At 39.8% G+C, this 21,272-nt stretch overlaps 1 long non-coding RNA gene across 1 annotated transcript in view; it reads left to right on the forward strand.

Moving 5' to 3' along the window:
* LOC130090363 (uncharacterized) overlaps positions 1-19,806 on the forward strand; it is a 62,290-nt gene extending 42,484 nt beyond the window's left edge. The window contains exon 3 of the long non-coding RNA XR_008807693.1: positions 18,084-19,806. This is a non-coding gene — a long non-coding RNA (uncharacterized LOC130090363). The remainder of the gene's footprint in view (positions 1-18,083) is intronic.
* Positions 19,807-21,272: the final 1,466 nt, after the last annotated feature.

Genomic DNA, 21,272 nt, shown 5'->3' on the forward strand with positions numbered 1-21,272 from the left:
CATGCAAACTGATGGGGATCCAGGGTGCTGGATCCCCATCAGTTTGCATACCGAGCTAAACGATCTACAGAGGATGCAATCTGCTCTGCCCTTCATCCAGCCCTTACCCATCTGGACAAAAAAGACACATACGTAAGAATGCTATTCATAGACTTCAGTTCAGCATTTAACACATTAATTCCGCAACAACTCATCTGTAAACTTCATAAACTAGGACTAAGTACTTCACTCTGCAACTGGCTATTGGACTTCCTCAGTCAGAGGACTCAAGTAGTGCGTGTTGGCAATAAAACCTCAACACACAGTAAAACAGAAAGACAAGAAAACAAGGACAGAACCACAATGCAAGGACAAACAGAGACATTTTGAGCAATAAGTGAATATGAATAAATATAAATAGTGTTGTGTTAAATAAAAACAGAGTGCAATGTATACCAGGTTTAAGAGTCATTTAGGAGGGCTATGCGTGGGGGAAAAAACTGTGGCGGTGGCGTGATGTTTTGGGCAAAATGGCCCTATACCGCTTTCCAGAGGGGAGAAGATTAAACAGACTATTGGCAGGATGAGAGGGGTCGGCCGCAATCTTCACAGCTCTAATAATGGATCTGGAACTGTGCAGGTCCATGATGGAGGGCAGGGGGCTGTTCCGTAATATCTTTTGTTGGTTGTGTATTCTCCTGTGCTAGCCTGAGTTTGATTATTATTTTAAAGTTTGTTTCCTTCCAAACAATTATTTGTAGGTCAATTATTACTGCAGCCAAGCTGTGACACGATCTCGCAACCGATACAAGAGAAAATGGACTTGCCGGCAGTCCAGCTGCTTTTCCTTCGAGCAGGAGCAGCAAAGACTCGAAGACCACATTCATAGATTCCTCCATCTGGCGAGCCTTACTGACTATCCCGATTGTTCAATGTGCACATTCTACTACACCAGCATCAACGAGCGCACAAAGGCTTGCTTGCCCTGTTGGTCTTCCGGGGATCTTTTTTTTTTTAGTGGGTGCTGGTGACCTGCGTCTTCACTGGTCCCGCCCAGCTCCAAGTCTCCTGCATCTCCTATGATACCTCCTAGCCTCCCTCTCCCACCTCCTCTTCAAACTTCAGCCAGTTCCTCTGCTGTCTCCCGTCAGTCCCTCGGCTCCTCCTACTCCTATGCCTCTCCTCTGTGGCGTGGATCCACCTTGTTGCTTTCGGCATCCAGCTCCTCCTGGAAGAAGGTATCCCCTGGCTCTACCTTCAGCCGCTGATTCCGTCACTCCACCTTGCCCTGTCATCCAGACTTCTCCGCCTGGGACCATCAGACTTGAAGCTGAACTGGCATCCCTCGATCCTGCGGTTCCACCTCGGTCGGACATTGCCTCGCCTGCGCCACAGACTTGCAAGCCGTCCACTGTGCTCCCTCTCTCCACACACCCCTACAGCTCCATCTGGCTCCGCCCTCCCTCCGGCACAACCTCGGCCCTCAGTTCTCTGGCTCCGCCTCAGCCCTCCGGCACCACCTTGGCCCTCAGTTGCTCTGGCACCACCTCAGCCCTCCGGCACCACCTCGGCCCTCAGTTGCTCTGGCTCCGCCTCAGCCCTCCGGAATCCTGGTTCCACCTCGGGGGGTTGTCGTTACGGCTCCTTCGGTGCCTCCGAAGCCTGCATGCTGTTCTGGTCTATCTGCTCTTTTTCTGCGCTCTGGGCTACCTTTCCATCAGCTCCATTTACATTCGATGGCCCAATGACTTTTTCGAGGAGATCCTTCTTGCTGGCTTCACGTCCCTCTCCAGCTCCATGTCCTCCACCAGAGCCCTCTTCCCCCCTCCTCAGATGGACTTTTTACGGCGCGAGGATGTGCATTCCTGCAGGAGAAGCTACTTTCAGGGTTATATTTCTGTTTTGTTTAGTTTCAGTGTTTTGGTTCAGTCCTTCAGTGCTTAGTTCAGTTTTGGTTTGCCCATGTTCACTGTCATTTGTTTTCTAGTTAGTCTCTTAGGTAGTTAATTAGTTCACTGCACCTGTCCTGTTTCTACATTAATTATCTCTGTATGTATATAAGCCCTCAGTCAGTTCATTCTGTTAATTTTTTCTGCGAGATCTGTTGTGGGTTGTATTTTCTCCTGTGCTAGTCTGGGTTTTATGTTATTTTATTTATCCTTTACTTTTCTAGGAAGGTCCTATTAAGATTAAAATAAATCTCTTCTTCCTGGGAGTCCTGACCAAAATGGCCGTACTAAAATTTGACATTAAACTTCACACAAACATATAACACTCAAGACAAATTCTAAACAGTCAAAACAAAAAACATGAATCATAAATCAACAAATTAAATAAAACTGCAACAGGGTTTATTCATTTTACACTGCAATACATTTTTAAACGTATTCAGAGAAGGAATTGTTTCTAGTGGAATAATAGCTTGAAATTCATTCCACAGCCATGAGGCATAATAAGAGAAAGCTGATTTTCCGTGCTCTGAGTGTATCCTAGGTACTTCTAATTTAATTCCACTTGATGATCTGGTGCTATAGTTCTTTCTACGAAAGCATAAAAGACTAGTAATGCAATTTGGAAGCATACGCAGCAATGCCTTTACAGTATACACTAACATATGTGATTTCCTTCTTTGAAAGAGGACCCAACAGTTGTACACCAAACAAGGATGAATACGTGAGCAAGCATTTGTTATTAAATGCAGTGCAGCATGATAAACACCATCCAGCCTTTTCAGTAAATACATGGAAGCATGCATATAAATAACATCACCATAGTTATTCAAATCGGAGGGATTTAGTAATGGTATAACCATAGCTGATTTCCAAGATGGCAGAATTACATTGGTAGATAGACTCAGATTAAAAATCGTCGCAATAGGTTAATATCCGCAGACACTTTTAAAAACTATTTTTTAAAACTGATTTCTTACAGTCTAAATGTGAGAGTAGTTTTTGAACTTGGGTGGGTAATATAGGGGTGAAGGATAATAAATTGGATTCCCTATAGTTAGTCGACTCATCAATTCCCTGTTCATCAATGAACAACAAATTACTAGAGTCTATCAAACTAGCTGAAATAAAATGACTATTAAACATATTAACAATATTAACCTTGTCTGTAATTATTCTTTGGTTCACTTTTAAAGCTTTTGGAAGATCAGTAGATTTATGAGTTTGATTAATATATTAATATTTCCTTCTGGACAATTCTTCGTTGTGTGATTATTACTGCAGCCAAGCTGCGATATCAACGCATTCTCATCCTTTGGCGTCATATAGGTGACGCCATATGACATTTCGTCGAAATCTTATGCACATGGCATCCTTTAGCGTCAATATAACACGCACTGTTATGGGTAGGTTTAGGTCTGGGGTAGGGTACGGTTATGACGCCTTGGGATCTGCGTCTCATATTGACGCTAAACGATGCCATGTGCGTCGGATTTAGACGCGCGTCACCTGTATGACGCCTTGGTTCTGCGTCTCATATTGATGCTAAAAGATGCCATGTGCGTAAGATTTCTACGAAATGTACAAAGCGTCACATGTATGACGCCAAAGGATGAGAACGGGCTGGATATATTATTATTTCTTTATAAGTAGACAAAGAAATGTATTGTGCGAAGAGAAACAGGGTATTTTATAAATTGACAGTTTCCACATTTCAGAATGATAATGATACAAAATATTGATAATGATAAGTAATCTTGGCATATAATGATTTCCAAAGGATCATATGACACTGAAGGCTGGAGTAATAATGCTAAAATTACAGCTGTGCTATAACAGGCATAAATTACATTTTAAAATATATTGTTTTAAATTGTAATATTATTTCACAACATTACTGTTTTTTTACTGTATATTTTTACTGTAGTGTAGTGTATGTTCTGTATGTCTTCCATACTGATTTTTATTTCTGCAAGATTAATGCAGTAAATACAGCTCAAAATAATAAGAGCATTGCATTTAATCTCTCAGAAATGATAACATGGTAATTACTAATTATAAGGAATGTCAAGAGAGCAGTATTTATATTAAAACGAATGGCTGTGATTAAACAAGGGCCCTACTGAAATACATGATATTCATATTCAGAAACCCTTTAAGAAACATACTTATGCAAGTTAAAAAAACTAAACCAACATCATAAAGTCTGTCCTTAAACTGTTTATCTACTTTCTTCACCACTCAGAATGTGCTGCTTTTCTCTGTTTGTTTTCTCAGGTGGGATTTTTATTTATTTTTATTCAGCAACCTTAATCGGACATAAATAACTTATTTCCCCACTTCTGATGGGCAGTATGGCAGTTGAGTATTACGCAAGATGCCTAAAATATGCATAAATCCAGACTGACTGCCAAGAGTAGGACCACCTGTTAATGCAAGACAATCTTCAAAACTGCTGCTCTTAATGCTCTTCAATGAACATCCTATTTTGGCTTGTTCTTCTATTGGCAGTGATGTAGTAGGTGTAACACTAACAGAATCAGAAAATTTCCAGGTTTAGGTAATGCTTTGGGAATATTTGTAGCTACACAAACCTCCTAGGGGTGAGATTAATCTGTTTGGCTCTCCTATGAAATGTCATATCACAATCATCCCTGTGCAAAGACCCGCTTTGCTTCACAAAGAGCTTGAAGAGTTATAAACACACATGCATAAACAGAGAGCAACGGCACAGCTTAGATCTCATTGTTAGTTCATGTTAGTTAATGCATTAACAAATGTTATTATTGTAAAGTGTATCTGTTTTTATTTCTTTTAGGATTTTTGGGAGAAACATCTCAGATAATGTTATGTTATGACGTAAACCACTTAAATCTGGAGGATTACGCTATGTGAAATGTGTTCATCTAGTGCATAGGTCGGCAACCCGCGGCTCTAGAGCCGCATGCGGCTCTTAAGCGCCGCCCTAGTGGCTCCCTGGAGCTTTTTCAAAAATTTGAAAATGGAAAAAATATTTTTTTTGTTTTAATATAATTTCTGTATGAGGAAAAACATGACAAATATTCTTAAAGTTTTTCAACGTTGTAAAAATGTGTATGATAAATATTTAATTTCAACATTTCTGTCACTGAAGAATTTACGTCATAGACTGTGACACACGTGTCTGTCAGATCGGCGTGATGGTAGACCGGTGGCTGACAAACAAACAAACAAACCGGCGGGTGTGTCATGGGCCATGGATCCCAAGGGGAAAAAGAGAAAGATAGCTGAGCACTCCCAACGCAATAGAGTGCGGCGCGGGACTAGATTTGATGGCCGAGCGCGAGCGCGGGCGCGTGCGGTAATGCACTCACTCTACTAAAACAAAATAGAAACGATTTACAGGGCAGAATTTCTATTCATAACATGTTTGCAGCGTTGAGCGATATAGCCAATCACAGACATATGTGTTGATTTCTTGAACGCAATGGCCAATCAGAAGCATTTAAGATAGACTCCCCTCATCGCTTGAAACTGACGTTTTTGTTCAGTGCTGAATTCTGTATGCTGGCAAATCCTTTAATTATAATGAACAAAGTGTGGATATTATGAAAGATTCATTGTGCAGTCAGCTTCATTGATAATAACAGAGATGTGTGAGATCGCGATGAACTGTCATCTTTTTACGGATTATTAAGAGAGCGCACTTTGCGCGCATTCAGTCATGGCAAACCATGCACGCAGTAAACTGCTTGCTTTCATGTTAAATTAACAGTGGTTTGTGTTTTAATGCTTTAATAACAAATAATTTATCAGGAGGATGTATGGTGGCGACACGTAGGCTAACTTGAAAGTATTTGGAGGTACAGAAAAAAGTGTATTTGCGGGCGGGAGCGGGACAAAACAAATGTTGCGGGCGGGAGAAAGAAAGTTGAGAACGTCAGTTATAACGACCCACGCATTAAAAAATGGTCGGGTTAAAATCGGGCTCGGGCTCATAATTACGTTTAATGTGTCGGGCCGGGCCGGGCCGGGCTTGATTTTTTGGGCCGTTCTAAGCTCTAATTTGTAGCCTACTTATCATTTTGATACTAATAAAGCTAATATAACACTTACAGCATGTGTTGCCTTCATTATAAGGCTTATATAACGCTTTTAATTTTTTGCGGCTCCAGACAGATATTTTTTATTTTTTTTGGGTCCAATATGGCTCTTTCAACATTTTGGGTTGCCGACCCCTGATCTAGTGAATGAGATCTATAATGATGATCGTCTGTTTCACTGTCAGAGATCAGCGCAGTGGCTGTAATTAATGGTGAGGAGATGAAGGCAGAGCAGCTCCATTTAAAGGTCTTGTGTGTGGAAAGAGTGAGTGGACATCATACAGTGAAATTTAGCAGCGGTCAGAGCCATGGCGCAGGATGAAAGAGAGATTTCATCCACTGGAAGCAGCAGACGAAGCGGTCTAATTCCTACCGCCTGCTTCCTGCTCAGCACATGAAAGCCCGAGGGCCTGCGTCTGCTGCCTGCCTCGACCATGGGTGTTCAGGGAGGCAACTGATCCTTGGGTTTTATCCGACCGAGAGGCAGGGGTGTGGGAACTTGCTTTCAATATCTGCTCTGCTGATGAACTAGGATCGGTGCAGTTCTAGGCACAGATGCTTTTGAGCCATTCACCTGAGCTGTATGACTTGTGAGTATATCATGTGACTTAATGACACGCACAGTCTCAGATCTTCATTAGAGGCAGTGATGAGCTGTGGCAGACAGGACAAATAAAAGTCTCGGGAAGAACATCAGTCAGTAAAGTATCAAATATAATAAAATGAAATTGTATCCATTTTCATTTGATTTTGACAGAAAACATGTTAACTTGAATGAGTGTCAATCAAGAAAGATGTTGTAGTTCAAGGGCTGATCGGACTTTACTGGTTTACATCCTTATTCTGGCAAGAAAACTCAGGATCAAGGTTATTACTTCAGGTTGGTGGAGAGTTCCTGCCTCAAGTGGAGGAGTTTAAGTATCTTGGGGTTTTGTTCACGAGTGAGGGAAGGATGGAACGGGAGATTGACAGATGGATCGGTGCAGCTTCTGCAGTAATGCGGTCGATGTACCGGTCTGTCGTGGTGAAGCTCTCGATTTACCAGTCAATCTACGTTCCTACTCTCACCTATGGCCATGAGCTTTGGGTCATGACCGAAAATACAAGATCCCGGATACAGGTGGCCGAAATGAGCTTTCTCCGCAGGGTGGCTGGGTGATCCCTTAGAGATAGAGTGAGAAGTTCGGTCACTCGGGAGGAGCTTAGAGTTGAGCCGCTGCTCCTCCACATCGAGAGGGGTCAGCTGAGGTGGGTTGGGGCATCTGTTCTGGATGCCTCCTGGACGCCTTCCCGGGAAGGTGTTCCGGGCGCGTCAAGTCAAGTCAAGTCATCTTCATTTATATAGCGCTTTTAACAATGAATTGTTTCAAAGCAGCTTTACAGAGATAAACATATAATTTAAGGTAACAGATTGTTTTGGCGTTATAGCGGTTCTTGAATAATGTTACTTCCAGCTAAAGTTAACTTTGATTGATTCACCTCCGTCGAAATGATCAGACTTTAAACGCGAACCTGTGATTAACGCTGACGGCGTTCACATGCTCATTCAGAATATTATAGTTATGTGCTTTTTAAAATATGTGCGCAGGTTTGTAATTCATACAACCCAGCCTAAACAAACTACTTTTCTTGCCTATAAATTTTGATACAGAATTTTGTTTTATTTTATCACTTCGGGGTACGCGAGCCGGAATTCACAGCGCTTTATCTGTAGAGTGGGAAAGGGATCCTCCATAGGGAGAGGATAGTGGATACTTCAGCACTGCATTGTCATCGGGTCCAGGCGAATCTCCTTCGTCAGATCTGGACAAGGCCTGGATCCGGCAGGCTGCGGGAAAACCTCGGGATAAACAAAGACACTAATATTAGCGTAGATGCCATTCTTCTTATGATGTAGCGAGTACATCAAGATTTAAGGGAAGTGTTCCCAGTTCCGGCTGACCTAATCTATGCAGCCTAACATTGAATTTATAGAAGTCTATAATGTATTATGTGTATGCTAGTTCAAAGAGATGTGTTTTTAGTCTAGCTTTGAACTGACAGAGTGTGTCTGCTTCCCGGACAATGGTAGGAAGACTGTTCCAAAGTTTTGGTGCTAAATAGGAAAAGGATCTACCGCCAGCAGTCGATTTAGATATTCTAGGTATTATCAACTGGCCGGAATTTTGAGATCGCAATAGACGTGAAGGACTATAATGCGTTAAGAGCTCGCTCAAGTACTGCGGAGCTAAACCATTTAGTGCTTTGTAGGTAATCAACAATATTTTAAAATGTATACGATGTTTAATAGGGAGCCAATGCGTCCCACTGGGAGGAGACCCTGGGGAAGACCTAGGACACGCTGGAGGGACTATGTCTCCCGGCTGGCCTGGGAACGCCTCGGTGTCCCCCCGGCACTGGAGGAAGTGTCTATGGAGAGGGAAGTCTGGGCATCTCTGCTTAGACTGCTACCCCCGCGACCCGGCCCCGGATAAGCGGAAGAAGATGGTATGGTATGGTATGGTTATTACTGTTAACTTTTACAAGACGAGACAAAAAATGGCTGTGAAAAATAGAAGCAGACACATGCCTTTGGTGTGAGAGACCCGGGTTCGAATCCACTGTGAGACACCAATGTGTCCCTGAGCAAGACACTTAACCCCTAGTTGCTCCAGAGGCGTGCGACCTCTGACATAAAGCAATTGTAAGTCGCTTTGGATAAAAGCGTCAGCTAAATGAATAAATGTAAATGTAATTGAATGTGGCAGTTTTTTAGGAAATGTTTTAAGAATGATTTATAAAGTTCTGCTTGTGTTTCATGAATGAAGCTCATCAAGTAAACGAAAATAAAATAAAATGCAAATTGAGCCCCAATATAATGTCAGACTAAACTAATTTGTCATAATTTTAATCGATGGATGGTTTGATTTAATGAATGTAGTCTGAATTCAGACTATTAGAGTCATAAATAAAGTGCCCAATGAGACGAGTGACTGCCTGAGAGACATATAGAACAATCAACCACAGATGTTTGTTACAATTTTTTATTTTGTGTGTGAGTGTCATAAAGGGGTCAGCCCTTGGCTGGTTATCAGGGGCCTCATATATACAACTTTCCGTAGATTTCATCCTAAAAGTGTGCGTTCACAAAAGCCAGATTTTGCATATTAATAATAAAATTGCTCAAGGATTGAGTCGTGAGACATTTAATGTGCCTTTTAGCAAAATAAGCTCCAGGGTTACCCTTCCTGTAGTAAGACGTTTGGCATCGGGTACATTACTATTTCCAAGAACACATGATGTGCCATATGCACATAAACTGTACAGCTCAAGTCTCTTATTGTGTGCAGCAATTAAGATTAACTTTGAACTTATTTCTGCATAACTTCACTCTCAATATAGGCTCAAACTCTGAATTTATGGATTGATTTTTACTTGGTGCATTAAAAGTACTTGACTTTGTGCCCAATTTGTAAAGTCATTGATGTATTTTCTAGACTTTACAGTAAATGAGACAAATGTGACAGCTCCTCTAGCTGCCAAAAATCCGAGCACAATGTCTGATGAGATCTTCTCTGAAACTTAGTTTTAACTTTTAAAGAGACAAATATGAGAGCTCCAGTTTCTCTAGCTGAGTAAAAAAAAAAAAATTGAGCACAGTGTGTGATGTTGTTGAGATCTTTTCATAATCTTTAGAAGAGACATGTGAGCGATCCAGAGTATGAGCACATTGTGTGGTGATGATGAGATCTAATCTAAATCTTTAAAGGAGACCGTTGTGAGAGTGTTAGATTTTTTTTTTTTCTCTCAGGAGACAAGTATGAGAAGCAGGAGTCAAGACTCAAGTCTCCATTTGATGTTAAAGTAACCTTATTTTTGTCTAGGAGAAACATTTGAGATGTTAAAGAGATGTTCTTTCCTCTGGCATAGCATGCCACAGGAAAAGTGTTCAAAAGCAGTGTATCCAAAACTTAAATTTAACTTAAAATTAACTTAAATTTAAAAGTGCCATAGGTGCCAAACATTTTTTGTTTTGCTGGTTGAAAGTTGAAAGCTGTTAAGCGGTCTAAATGTATTTTTTTATAAATTAATAAATTGGATGGTGATTTGCAGGGAGGGTGGGACGTACGCTTTTAGTGCTATCAGGCTAAAGTTAGCATTTTCCCAGATGTGATACTGCACATTTAATATAATTGTGGAAATGAAAATGTTCAACTGGAAAACAGTTTAAAATCATTCATTACTTCGCACTCTCCAGTAAAATAGTGTCTAGAGTGTCCGTACTGTGCGCACCCATTTACGTAACGTTTATTTGTTATAAATCCCGATATGTGCGTGGAAAATTGTGTATGCAGATTTCAATCCCTAATACATCAGCCCCTTCTGGTAGATGTTGTAACTACACACCAAAAGCATGTTTCTCTATTGACGGCCATTTTAAAAAGTAGCCACATATTAAAATAATAATAAATATAAACAAACAAATAAATAACATTGTTGCATTTTTAAACAAGTAACAAACATGTCTTTGTATTATTGTAGATGTTTTACAGATGAAGCTCTTAAAAGCATTTTAAAACCTTTTCCTTATACAGTATTTGTGAATACAAAAACAAAATGAAATAAAAAAGTGCCCCACTGAGTGTATTAAGTGTATATTAAGTATATTTAAATCAATCATTTGATAAACTGCACTTATTATGTACATTTTTATAATGCACATGCAATTACAGCTGTAATTAATTTCTGTAATTACATCTATAATTACACTGTTGACCCTTCCCTTACACCTTAAACCTACCCATACCACCAAACCTATCCCTAGCCTTACCCATATCCATCCTCAATAGCAGCACAAGTGTTTTGCAATAAAACAAAGTACATTGTACAAGTATATAGTAGTTAAAGACATCTGATTAAAAGTAGCAAAAATAGAAACTAGTGAATTTTTCTAATTGAATTGCTGCATTGGTTTTGAAAGGGCTCTCCATTAAATATTGTGTAAGCTCCACTTGGCATTATATCTGTTGGGCACTGACCAATGCCAGCGACAACCCTATTCCAGATGAAAGCTCAGTCCAGGACAGGGTGACTGTCAGCTTTCCCATTCACATCAGTTCTCTGGACAGCCTCCTCTGCTTGAGATATGTGAAAAACTTTGCAAGAGATGTTGTTCTTTTAGAGAGATGTTGGATGTATATAAAGATAGATGGATGGATATTGGATACTGTAGTCTGTATTCCTCAGCACCTCACCAAGAGAGAGATACAACAAAAAAGGGAATGCGTTGCTTTTCAAGTCAGATTTGTGAGGCTGTGTGAGAAATGTTTTTTTTATTTTTTATTTTGTAACTAGCTATATTCTACTTACTTGTTATCATGAAAACAATAAGAACTTCCAGACGCTTCAGCAGAGTGGATGTCTGGAAGACGACACCGACATGCACAAACACACGCCCACGACTCCCACCGAGAGCCACAGTCGGCCGGCTGTTGTTTTGCGAGACTTAAGGGTTTTGGGAGAAATAATGAGCTCATTGCTCTGGCCCCAAGGTACCGCTGGCAATTACCATGATCCATGCTCCTGCTCAGTGGGAATTCACTTCCCTCTCAGGTTTTCTGGGACAGAGAAAGAAGACCTTTGCAGGGTGCAGGCATTCTTTTATTCTGACATCTGGATTCAAGGGGGGCCACATATTCAAAGCAACACATCGGTTGCTAAATAAGCCCGCTTTATGCACACGGTTCTGATGAAAATGGCTCCTGTCCAAGAAGAAACAAATGTCCTTGAATTTGAAGTTAAGCACTTTGCCAGAGCTTTAGCGCAAACTCAACAAACAAGATCAACAAATAGCAGCTTGCGCTCCCTCCAGAAGCTGAACCAACGTGGAAACTGTCAGGTTGTACAGACGCATTTCCACTGATTCTGCAGTTGGCATGGGGTTTGTGTGAGTAGCAAAGTCAATAAACAATGTTAGTGCATCAAACTGTTGTTTTTGGCAAACGCAATTCATTACACGTCAGTTGTCACATCCAGCAGTGGACAATGGCACAGAGAGACGGCTGCTGGCAATGTTGAAATCATCCGCTGCCGTCCACTCAATCTCCCAGATAGCCTCATGCATAAACGCTCCTCATGGTAAGTGAGACTGACATCATTTATAATTGACACTTTTTAATCTCTGGCCTGAGGCGCGGATGAGGAAATTGTTTCCACAGCCATTTTCGGGCTCTTTCTCACCGACAGGCTCCCTAAGCAACACTACGAGTGTAATGCTTTATTACCACTGTGCGTTACATATGCCTCTTCTGGAATGATGGTAAAGTGGATGTCAGGTTTTGGAATTTGCACTTATACGGTGGAAGAACATACTGAATAATTGTTTCTCATCATAATCTGAAAATGTATCCACAAGCAACAATCCTCAGGGTCCAAACACATTGTAAAAGTTGTGGAAATGTCTCATTATTTGACTGAATTGCCAATCTGAAGCTGAAGCTGTAGATGTAGCTGTAGATGTAGATGTAGAAGTAGATTTAGCTGTAGATGTAGATGTAGATGTAGATGTAGCTGTAGATGTAGCTGTAGAAGTAGATTTAGCTGTAGATGTAGCTGTAGAAGTAGATTTAGCTGTAGATGTAGATGTAGCTGTAGATGTAGATGTAACATTAGCTGTAGATGTAGCTGTATAGATGTAGCAGTAGCTGTAGATGTAGCTGTAGCAGTAGCTGTAGATGTAGCTGTAACTGTACCTGTAGATGTAACAGTAGCTGTAGATGTAGCAGTAGATGTAGCTGTTGAAGTAGATTTAGCTGTAGATGTAGCTGTAGATGTAGATGTAACTGTAGCTGTAGATGTAACAGTAGCTGTAGATGTAGCTGTATATGTAGATGTAGCAGTAGCTGTAGATGTAGCTGTAGCTGTAGCTGTAGCTGTAGCTGTAGAAGTAGATTTAGCTGTAGATGTAGATGTAGCAGTAGCTGTAGATGTAGCTGTAGCAGTAGTTGTAGATGTAGCTGTACACTCACCTAAAGGATTATTAGGAACACCATACTAATACAGTGTTTGACCCCTTTCGCCTTCAGAACTGCCTTAATTCTACGTGGCATTGATTCAACAAGGTGCTGAAAGCATTCTTTAGAAATGTTGGCCCATATTGATAGGATAGCATCTTGCAGTTGATGGAGATTTGTGGGATGCACATCCAGGGCAAGAAGCTCCCGTTCCACCACATCCCAAAGATGCTCTATTGGGTTGAGATCTGGTGTTCTGTGGGGCCATTTTAGTCCAGTGAACTCCTTGTCATGTTCAAGAAACCAATTTGAAATGATTCGAGCTTTGTGACATGGTGCATTATCCTGCTGGAAGTAGCCATCAGAGGATGGGTACATGGTGGCCATAAAGGGATGGACATGGTCAGAAACAATGCTCAGGTAGGCCGTGGCATTTAAACGATGCCCAATTGGCACTAAGGGGCCTAAAGTGTGCCAAGAAAACATCCCCCACAACATAACACCACCACCACCAGCCTGCACAGTGGTAACAAGGCATGATGGATCAATGTTCTCATTCTGTTTACGCCAAATTCTGACTCTACCATCTGAATGTCTCAACAGAAATCGAGACTCATCAGACCAGGCAACATTTTTCCAGTCTTCAACTGTCCAATTTTTGTGAGCTCTTGCAAATTGTAGCCTCTTTTTCCTATTTGTAGTGGAGATGAGTGGTACCCGGTGGGGTCTTCTGCTGTTGTAGCCCATCCGCCTCAAGGTTGTGCGTGTTGTGGCTTCACAAATGCTTTGCTGCATACCTCTGTTGCAACGAGTGGTTATTTCAGTCAAAGTTGCTCTTCTATCAGCTTGAATCAGTCGGCCCATTCTCCTCTGACCTCTAGCATCAACAAGGCATTTTTGCCCACAGGACTGCCGCATACTGGATGTTTTTCCCTTTTCACACCATTCTTTGTAAACCCTAGAAATGGTTGTGCGTGAAAATCCCAGTAACTGAGCAGATTGTGAAATACTCAGACCGGCCCGTCTGGCAACAACAACCATGCCACGCTCAAAATTGCTTAAATCACCTTTCTTTCCCATTCTGACATTCAGTTTGGAGTTCAGGAGATTGTCTTGACCAGGACCACACCCCTAAATGCATTGAAGCAACTGCCATGTGATTGGTTGATTAGATAATTGCATCAATGAGAAATTGAACAGGTGTTCCTAATAATCCTTTAGGTGAGTGTATATGTAGATGTAGCTGTATATGTAGATGTAGCAGTAGATGTAGCTGTAGAAGTAGATTTAGCTGTAGATGTAGCTGTAGATGTAACAGTAGCTGTAGATGTAGCAGTAGCTGTAGATGTAGCTGTAGCAGTAGCTGTAGATGTAGCAGTAGCTGTAGATGTAGATGTAGATGTAGATGTAACTGTAGATGTAGCTGTATATGTAGATGTAGCAGTAGCTGTAGATGTAGCTGTAGAAGTAGATTTAGCTGTAGATGTAACAGTAGCTGTAGATGTAGCAGTAGCTGTAGCTGTAGCTGTAGATGTAGCTGTAGCAGTAGCTGTAGATGTAGCAGTAGCTGTAGATGTAGATGTAGATGTAGATGTAACTGTAGATGAAGCTGTATATGTAGATTTAGCTGTAGCTGTAGCTTCCTTGATTTTGTTGTGTCCTCAGATTGTAATCATGTCCGTTTTTACCATGTTTCATTAATCTTGGAAAATCCTAACCCTAACTTTCCCCAAGGTATATGTTGATAAGTTTACATGGACCTTTTTTTGGCTTAACATTTCTACAGCTTAAAATTCCCTAAATAACTTTTCCTTTCGCCATCTCAATGCGAGGACTTTTCCCGTTGACAGTATTTAAACTTCGCATGAACAGCCATATAGTCAACATCGCTACGCTATGATATTTAATCATGTCTGTTTATTTGTCGTGAAGATCCCTGATGTCTGGGCTGAGGTTTCCATGTGTAATGAGAAAAACACATGGCTCCATTTTTAACCCCAAGAAGTTGGCAGGTGCACTGCTCAGAGTCGCTGATGTTTCACAGCCCTGTTATTAGATTCAATATTCTCACTTCAGCAATAAAGAAAAGGCTGTTTTTCATTACTCTGTGAACTTATTAACAAGCTTACTTTATCCTTAAAGGCTCACACTTAATTGCATTTGGAGAGGAAACGAGACTTGGCTTGAATGCCTAATGAGGACTTTTGAATATGATAAAGGGTACTTTTTGGATTACATCTTTTATTTATAGTTAATTTTACTATATTAGTTACAAATGGCATTCGCTCTCTCTTTTTGTGGAATTCCTCCACCATAAGGAGCCTCCAAAACAATAATAGCTTCAAGGATTTCTTTAAAATTGACACGTCAATGCTCATTATATTTGTAGAAGATGACCCAGCCTGATTGATTCAGGCCACTAGCATAACATCACATAAGCAGTCTTAGCTTGTTAACATGAAGGATTTCACTGACTAGATTAAAGTATCCATGAAGTGACAATTTATGAGTGTGTGATGCTCCTCTTCTAGGCGATGTGTGCAGAAAGTCTGAATGATGTTTAGATGTAATGGTCAAATCAGACCCCGGTGGTTGTACCACAGGCTCCTCTCAGTCTCAACAGAGACCATTGCAGCACCTACTGACTCATTCAGGCTGGACACAACCCCTGCTGCGAGACCCTATACATTCACCTTTACTCATGCCGACGTGACCAATTACTGCAGTGCGCTGTAATTTAATTTGTACATATGTGGCATGGTGATGACATGGTTTAGATTAAATGTTGGCTCCTGCTGCTCTGAGAACGTAGTGACTGTATGGAATACATGGTCACATAACCCCTTGTTGTGGCCAGTGCTGTTTTCAGCTAATTGTGATGATGTAACTATTGGTTTTCTGAGCTTATACATGTGTCAAACTCACAAATGTTTGCTAGACCACAAAGGAATGACACCACAGGAACTCCAAAGGAACTCCACGATATTGTTGTTTATGCTACAGGATTGCAAGCCAATTTGTTTTCAGAAGGGAATACTGGCAATCTACTTACTGAATAATGCAGGATGTATTGCTTATCCCTTGTATTAAGTTCAAATTCTGGTTCAAACTCAAAGTAAGTTAAATTCTGCTACAATTTTTATGTAGGGTTAGGGTTATTGGATTCAATACAATGATCCAAAAATCACCCCATGAAAAACAAAAATAAAACAGTATTTCTCACACATTACAAAAAAACATAAGCTGTATATGACTATTTTGTAAACATTTTTTGTTTTAAAAATTATACAAATTGTAAATATTATACAAATACAATACAAATTATAAATATTATTAACAGTATTGTGACTAAAATGTTAAAAAGTTTTAATACATATTAAACAAAACAGGTGTGATCAAAACAGCACTTTTTCTGTGTGCTTTTTCTGAGGCAACAGCAACACATTGGTTTGATTGCCAGCTAAATGAACGCATAAAAAATTTAAATGATGTCTTCAATACATACCTTATGTAACAACCTTAGAGGGTGGTTGAGAAACTGACACAACAAAATACATTAAAAATAGTCTGTGCAGCATGCCTTTAACCATGAAATATGCGAGTCATATTGACCCGCAAACATCATAATAGTAATAAAAGGTTTGTATGCACTTTCCACAATACATCAGAGTGTTAACACTTTGCAGACATGTTCATGATCCTAAATGAGAAAAAGAAGTATGTGAAACAAAGAACGCAACAATTGTCCTCATTAAGGGTATATGTAGCGGAGCCTATCTGTATCTGTAGAAATCTCCAAATATTTGTATCTGTATTTGGATAAAACCAAGAGTGGGCGGAGCTTAGTCAAATTACATCAAAAGCCTCTTTCAAACGTAATTCTGTTACCTTCATTCATTTCAGTTTATAAATGTGCCTTGTATAACTCATAAAATTATACTTTAAAAAAAATAATTATGACATTTCTTTAAATATAATATCTTAAACACCAATATCTTTTAACACCAATAATGCTAACTGTTAAACAAGTGGAAAACAACTCTATCTTATATATTTTATATTTAAACTCTATTATTTTTCAGAGGAATTTTGTGTACATGTCAGGACAATCATCCACAACCTCATATAAAAGGACTCTATATAAAACAGCTATAGAACATGGAAGTTGAAATAAAATATTCAATGGTTGAAAATAGCTAAAACAACTTTTATGCAACAAATGCAAAGCTGAACAAATTATAAAGATTAGAAAATGCTTGCCGGCTCCGGGAGAGAGTGAGACAGAGAAGCATATAGTGTCATATCGTAAAAGGTTTAAAACATTTAAATAGACATATCAAGTAGTAGAAAATGTGTATGATTCAGTATCTTAGCTGAAATAACTCCTGGCAGGTTCTGCTATCTGAGAGACTTACAGAGTCTTTTTGATTTGCGATCATGCTGTGCACATTTCATTCATAGAGTTGACACTCATTCACTTCACACACTAATTATTGCATAGTGATTTTAGAGGTTTATGTATAATATTGGACTATATCCCCTGCTCACCAGATATCCAGCAAACACGAGGAGTGACTCCATCTAACCTTAGATCTAATATTATAATGTTTCCTATTATTCAGTAGAAGTATTCAGTATTCATTTTGAAGGCATTATTTTCGAATAGGGTAATTTCAGCTTCAGGCACATCCCTAGTCCTCATCACATATTTAACTCGGTGAGTGGCATTTGGTTACGATCTCCGAAATAAAATGTAACTAGTTTGTTAATTTAATTCAACTTTGGGAGAAAATATCTTCAATATCTTTGTCACAGTGGGATTGTGGGATATATTATTCCTCGAGTGCTGTTGTAGATTATTTGGGGCAGTACTGTAGGTCCTTTATTCTATCCATACTTAAAAATCACAAACACTACACAGCAAGAGAAGTGTTAGATCAGCCCGACTCCTGATGTCATCTGTTGGTTTATGTTGGTGATTCACATTCTGTATGATGTATATTTTATTTGCAGTTCTTCATTATCCATAGACTCAGTAAGATGTATTGCAAACCATGATGTACTTTGTTTTCTTCCTTCAGAAACTGCTTCTTGGCGCCTGGCTCAGAATGAACATTCATCACTGGTGGGCAGGACACAGTGAGAAACCGTAAACGGCCAAAGTTCACGCTGAAAGGAATGCTGATCTCCTCAAGAGGAGCCCGAGAAATCCAGCATCAGCACAGAGGAGCCGGAGGAGCTCATCGCCTCTCTGCTCTGCTCCAGCCCAAGAGGCCCATAAACAATAGCTTCTCCTCACTGGAAGTCTTCACAGCGGCCCGGGCCGGATCCCAGCAACTACATTACTATTCCGGTTGCCACAGGGTGTTGAGCCACGGCGAACTGCGACCCCTGGCCTTATTTTCAAAGCTGATCTCTGAACCCTGTTGTGGCTCAGCGATTCACTCTGAATCTAGACGTGCAGAGAGGGGAGCAGGTGAATCGCTCTTTCTCTGCTGTTGTTTTTGATGTGGAACATGGTCTGAGGCGATTTCTCAGTGTGTTCAGAGAGCAAAAGCAGGGAAGTCAAGAAATTTGGCTTGAGACGTCAAGAAGTGCACAGCTAGCAATTCAAATGTCTGGGAAAGTTTTGTGTGTTTTGATGTCTAAATGCCTTATTCAAATGCTTTGTGAGGAGCACACTTTGCTTCGTCTTGTATCGATTATGGTTTTAGGTGATAAGGTCCAGCATCTGAAAAATAACCAGAATTAGGTTAAAATATGTTTCGAACATCAACATGTCTTCTTTAATCGGAAAGTATCCTCCAGTTATCGTTGAAATAAATGCAGCTAAATTTTGTTCATTTTACTACCTCAAATCATTCCTCCTTCTCTCTGTCTCTCTCTGTCTGTGTGTGTGTGTGTGTGTGTGTGTGTGTGTGTGTGTGTGTGTGTGTGTGTGTGTGTGTGTGTGTGTGTAAATCAATTTGGGCTCTAGGCTGATCTGCCTTACAGGCACCTTTTTCTTTGATTCGGTTCCCACCACAGCCTAGCGGAGGACTACAGCCAGCCTTAAGTTCTTTGAGGGATTTGTACTCCCGCTAGTCTGAGCTCACCAACACCCGCATTGACTATATCTGCTGCCCTCCATGGGCTCAGAGAATTAGCAAACTCGGGGGCTCCATTCTGTGGGAATAACGGCGGAGGAAAACAGGCTTTCACTGCAGACCATACCTGCAGGGCAAATGTCCTTCAAAGGCCGTGATCAGAACTGTTTATAATGCTTATACTGTTTATAATGAATTCATGCAAAATACAAAGAACATTTGTGAGTGTTTTCTGCTTTCAGTCCAGCATCCACTAGACAAACTTTTGAACTTGAATCTATAGGTTAATGTAAGCTTAAATTGATGTCAGCAGGGACTTGGTTGTGTTCTTGATAAAAAAAAAAAAACAATTAAATATTCTACTGTACATCTGTGTTGAGTGTATTTTCAATAGCTGTGCAATTTAAAGATTTTTGCATCACAGTGGCACCTGATGGAAGTGCAAACAATGCCTGCTATGTTTGGAATAGCTCTTACTGTTGCTGCACTACACAGGCTACTGTAGTATGTTATACTGAGGTTGTGAATTTTCTGCGGGATACTGTATTCACTGTATTACACAATGCAATGCTCTCAATCATCCCATTCCAGTGAGATGGATTGATTTTTCATCTCTTTGTTTATTTGATTGATTTGAACAATTTTTAACATGACCATATTTATTTCCCAGCTGATTACTGGTCATTCCACTTGCTGAATTAAAAATGGAAAGTGATGAGGTCATGTGTACTGTTTATTGTGGAATAATGCCCACTGTTAAACTTAAAGTTCACTATTGTAATAAATGTAATATACAGTACCATACAGTATTCAGTGAGTATAAGCTATGCTATAAGCTATTGTATTCCAAACATGACCGCTGTTTTCAAGCAGTCTTCAATTGGTCAGACAAACACACAGTCCCGCCCCAAACTCACATTATTGGTTAATTCAGTGTTGAAACATGAGTGCTACTGGTTTCAAAGTAAAAACACAGCTCAATGTTTTCACAATCAGTGAATACCTTAAATGTATTGCTTATGTTAATAAATTATGATGTTTACCATTTTAATGAGCATCTAAAAATAGTAAAGGATATACATTTAAAAATAAGAGTCGTGGTCTATTTTAGGCTTGTTTGCAGTCTAATCAGTGAAGGTACTAAAACCCGATTGTATTTGCACTGTTTTGCCAATTACTCTTTTTCTTCCGTAAAAGTGAGGGTCAGAGGGTCTATAATGTTGTCGTAATAAACTACAAAACTTTCAAAGTATATACATAACTGTGCAAAAGTATTAGGCACATTATTATTTTCACCCCCCCAAAAAGTTAACTTAAGTTTTAAGCCAGCTATTTATATCTTTTGCTTTAGTGTGTCAGTAGAAATATCAGTTTACATTTCCAAACATCCATTAATTGTTATAATCCAGTGAGATTTTTGTATGCACAAGGAGTCAGACAACAGCCGGCATACTCTGTCATCGGAGTCTGTGAAGAAACAGAAAAAACTGAGACAGACTAAATCCAGAAGAACTGTGATGTCTCCAAGATGCTTGAAGAAACCTACTTATTTGGCAACAAAATCTATGATCTCCAATACGGTTTATTAAATACCACATTACTATATATATATATATATACTGTAAATATATAGTTACACTTGATGGTCCCTTTTAGACATTCTGTTGACTATAAGTAACGTTGTACCTACATGTCAACTAACTCTCATTAGAGTATTAGTTGAGTATTAGTAGACATTTCAGACATACTAGAAAGCGTGCAGAGGTAGGGGTAGGGTTAGTAGAATAAGGGGTTATGGATAGTGGAATAAGTTGACAGTGCAACGTTACTTATAGTCAACAGTGACTAAAGGGGACCATCAAAATAAAGTGTTGTGAGCATAGTGAGACAATCAACATCTGCTTGTTTTTGTACACCAAAAAGCAGATTAATGTGTTATCACAAAAAAGCAGTGGATGCTTTTGAGCCAATAATGTGTTAACAAATGTAGGCCTATGTACTTTATTCAAAGCAACTTACAAAAGACAGGCTTACAGCTTTAGCTTTAAACTTGTACTATAGGTAAATAGAGCCTAAGAAGGCCTCTATTAAAACGAGTTTTAGAACATATTCTGACCTTTATTTGTTGACACATAATGAATTTCCATGCTGAATTTTCATGGTGTAAATTGTCCTTTGCAGTGG

The sequence above is a fragment of the Rhinichthys klamathensis genome, unplaced genomic scaffold, assembly GCF_029890125.1.
Source record: "Rhinichthys klamathensis goyatoka isolate OS25496 unplaced genomic scaffold, OSU_Roscu_1.1 h1tg000006l_1, whole genome shotgun sequence".
In the NCBI taxonomy this organism is placed as follows: domain Eukaryota; kingdom Metazoa; phylum Chordata; class Actinopteri; order Cypriniformes; family Leuciscidae; genus Rhinichthys; species Rhinichthys klamathensis.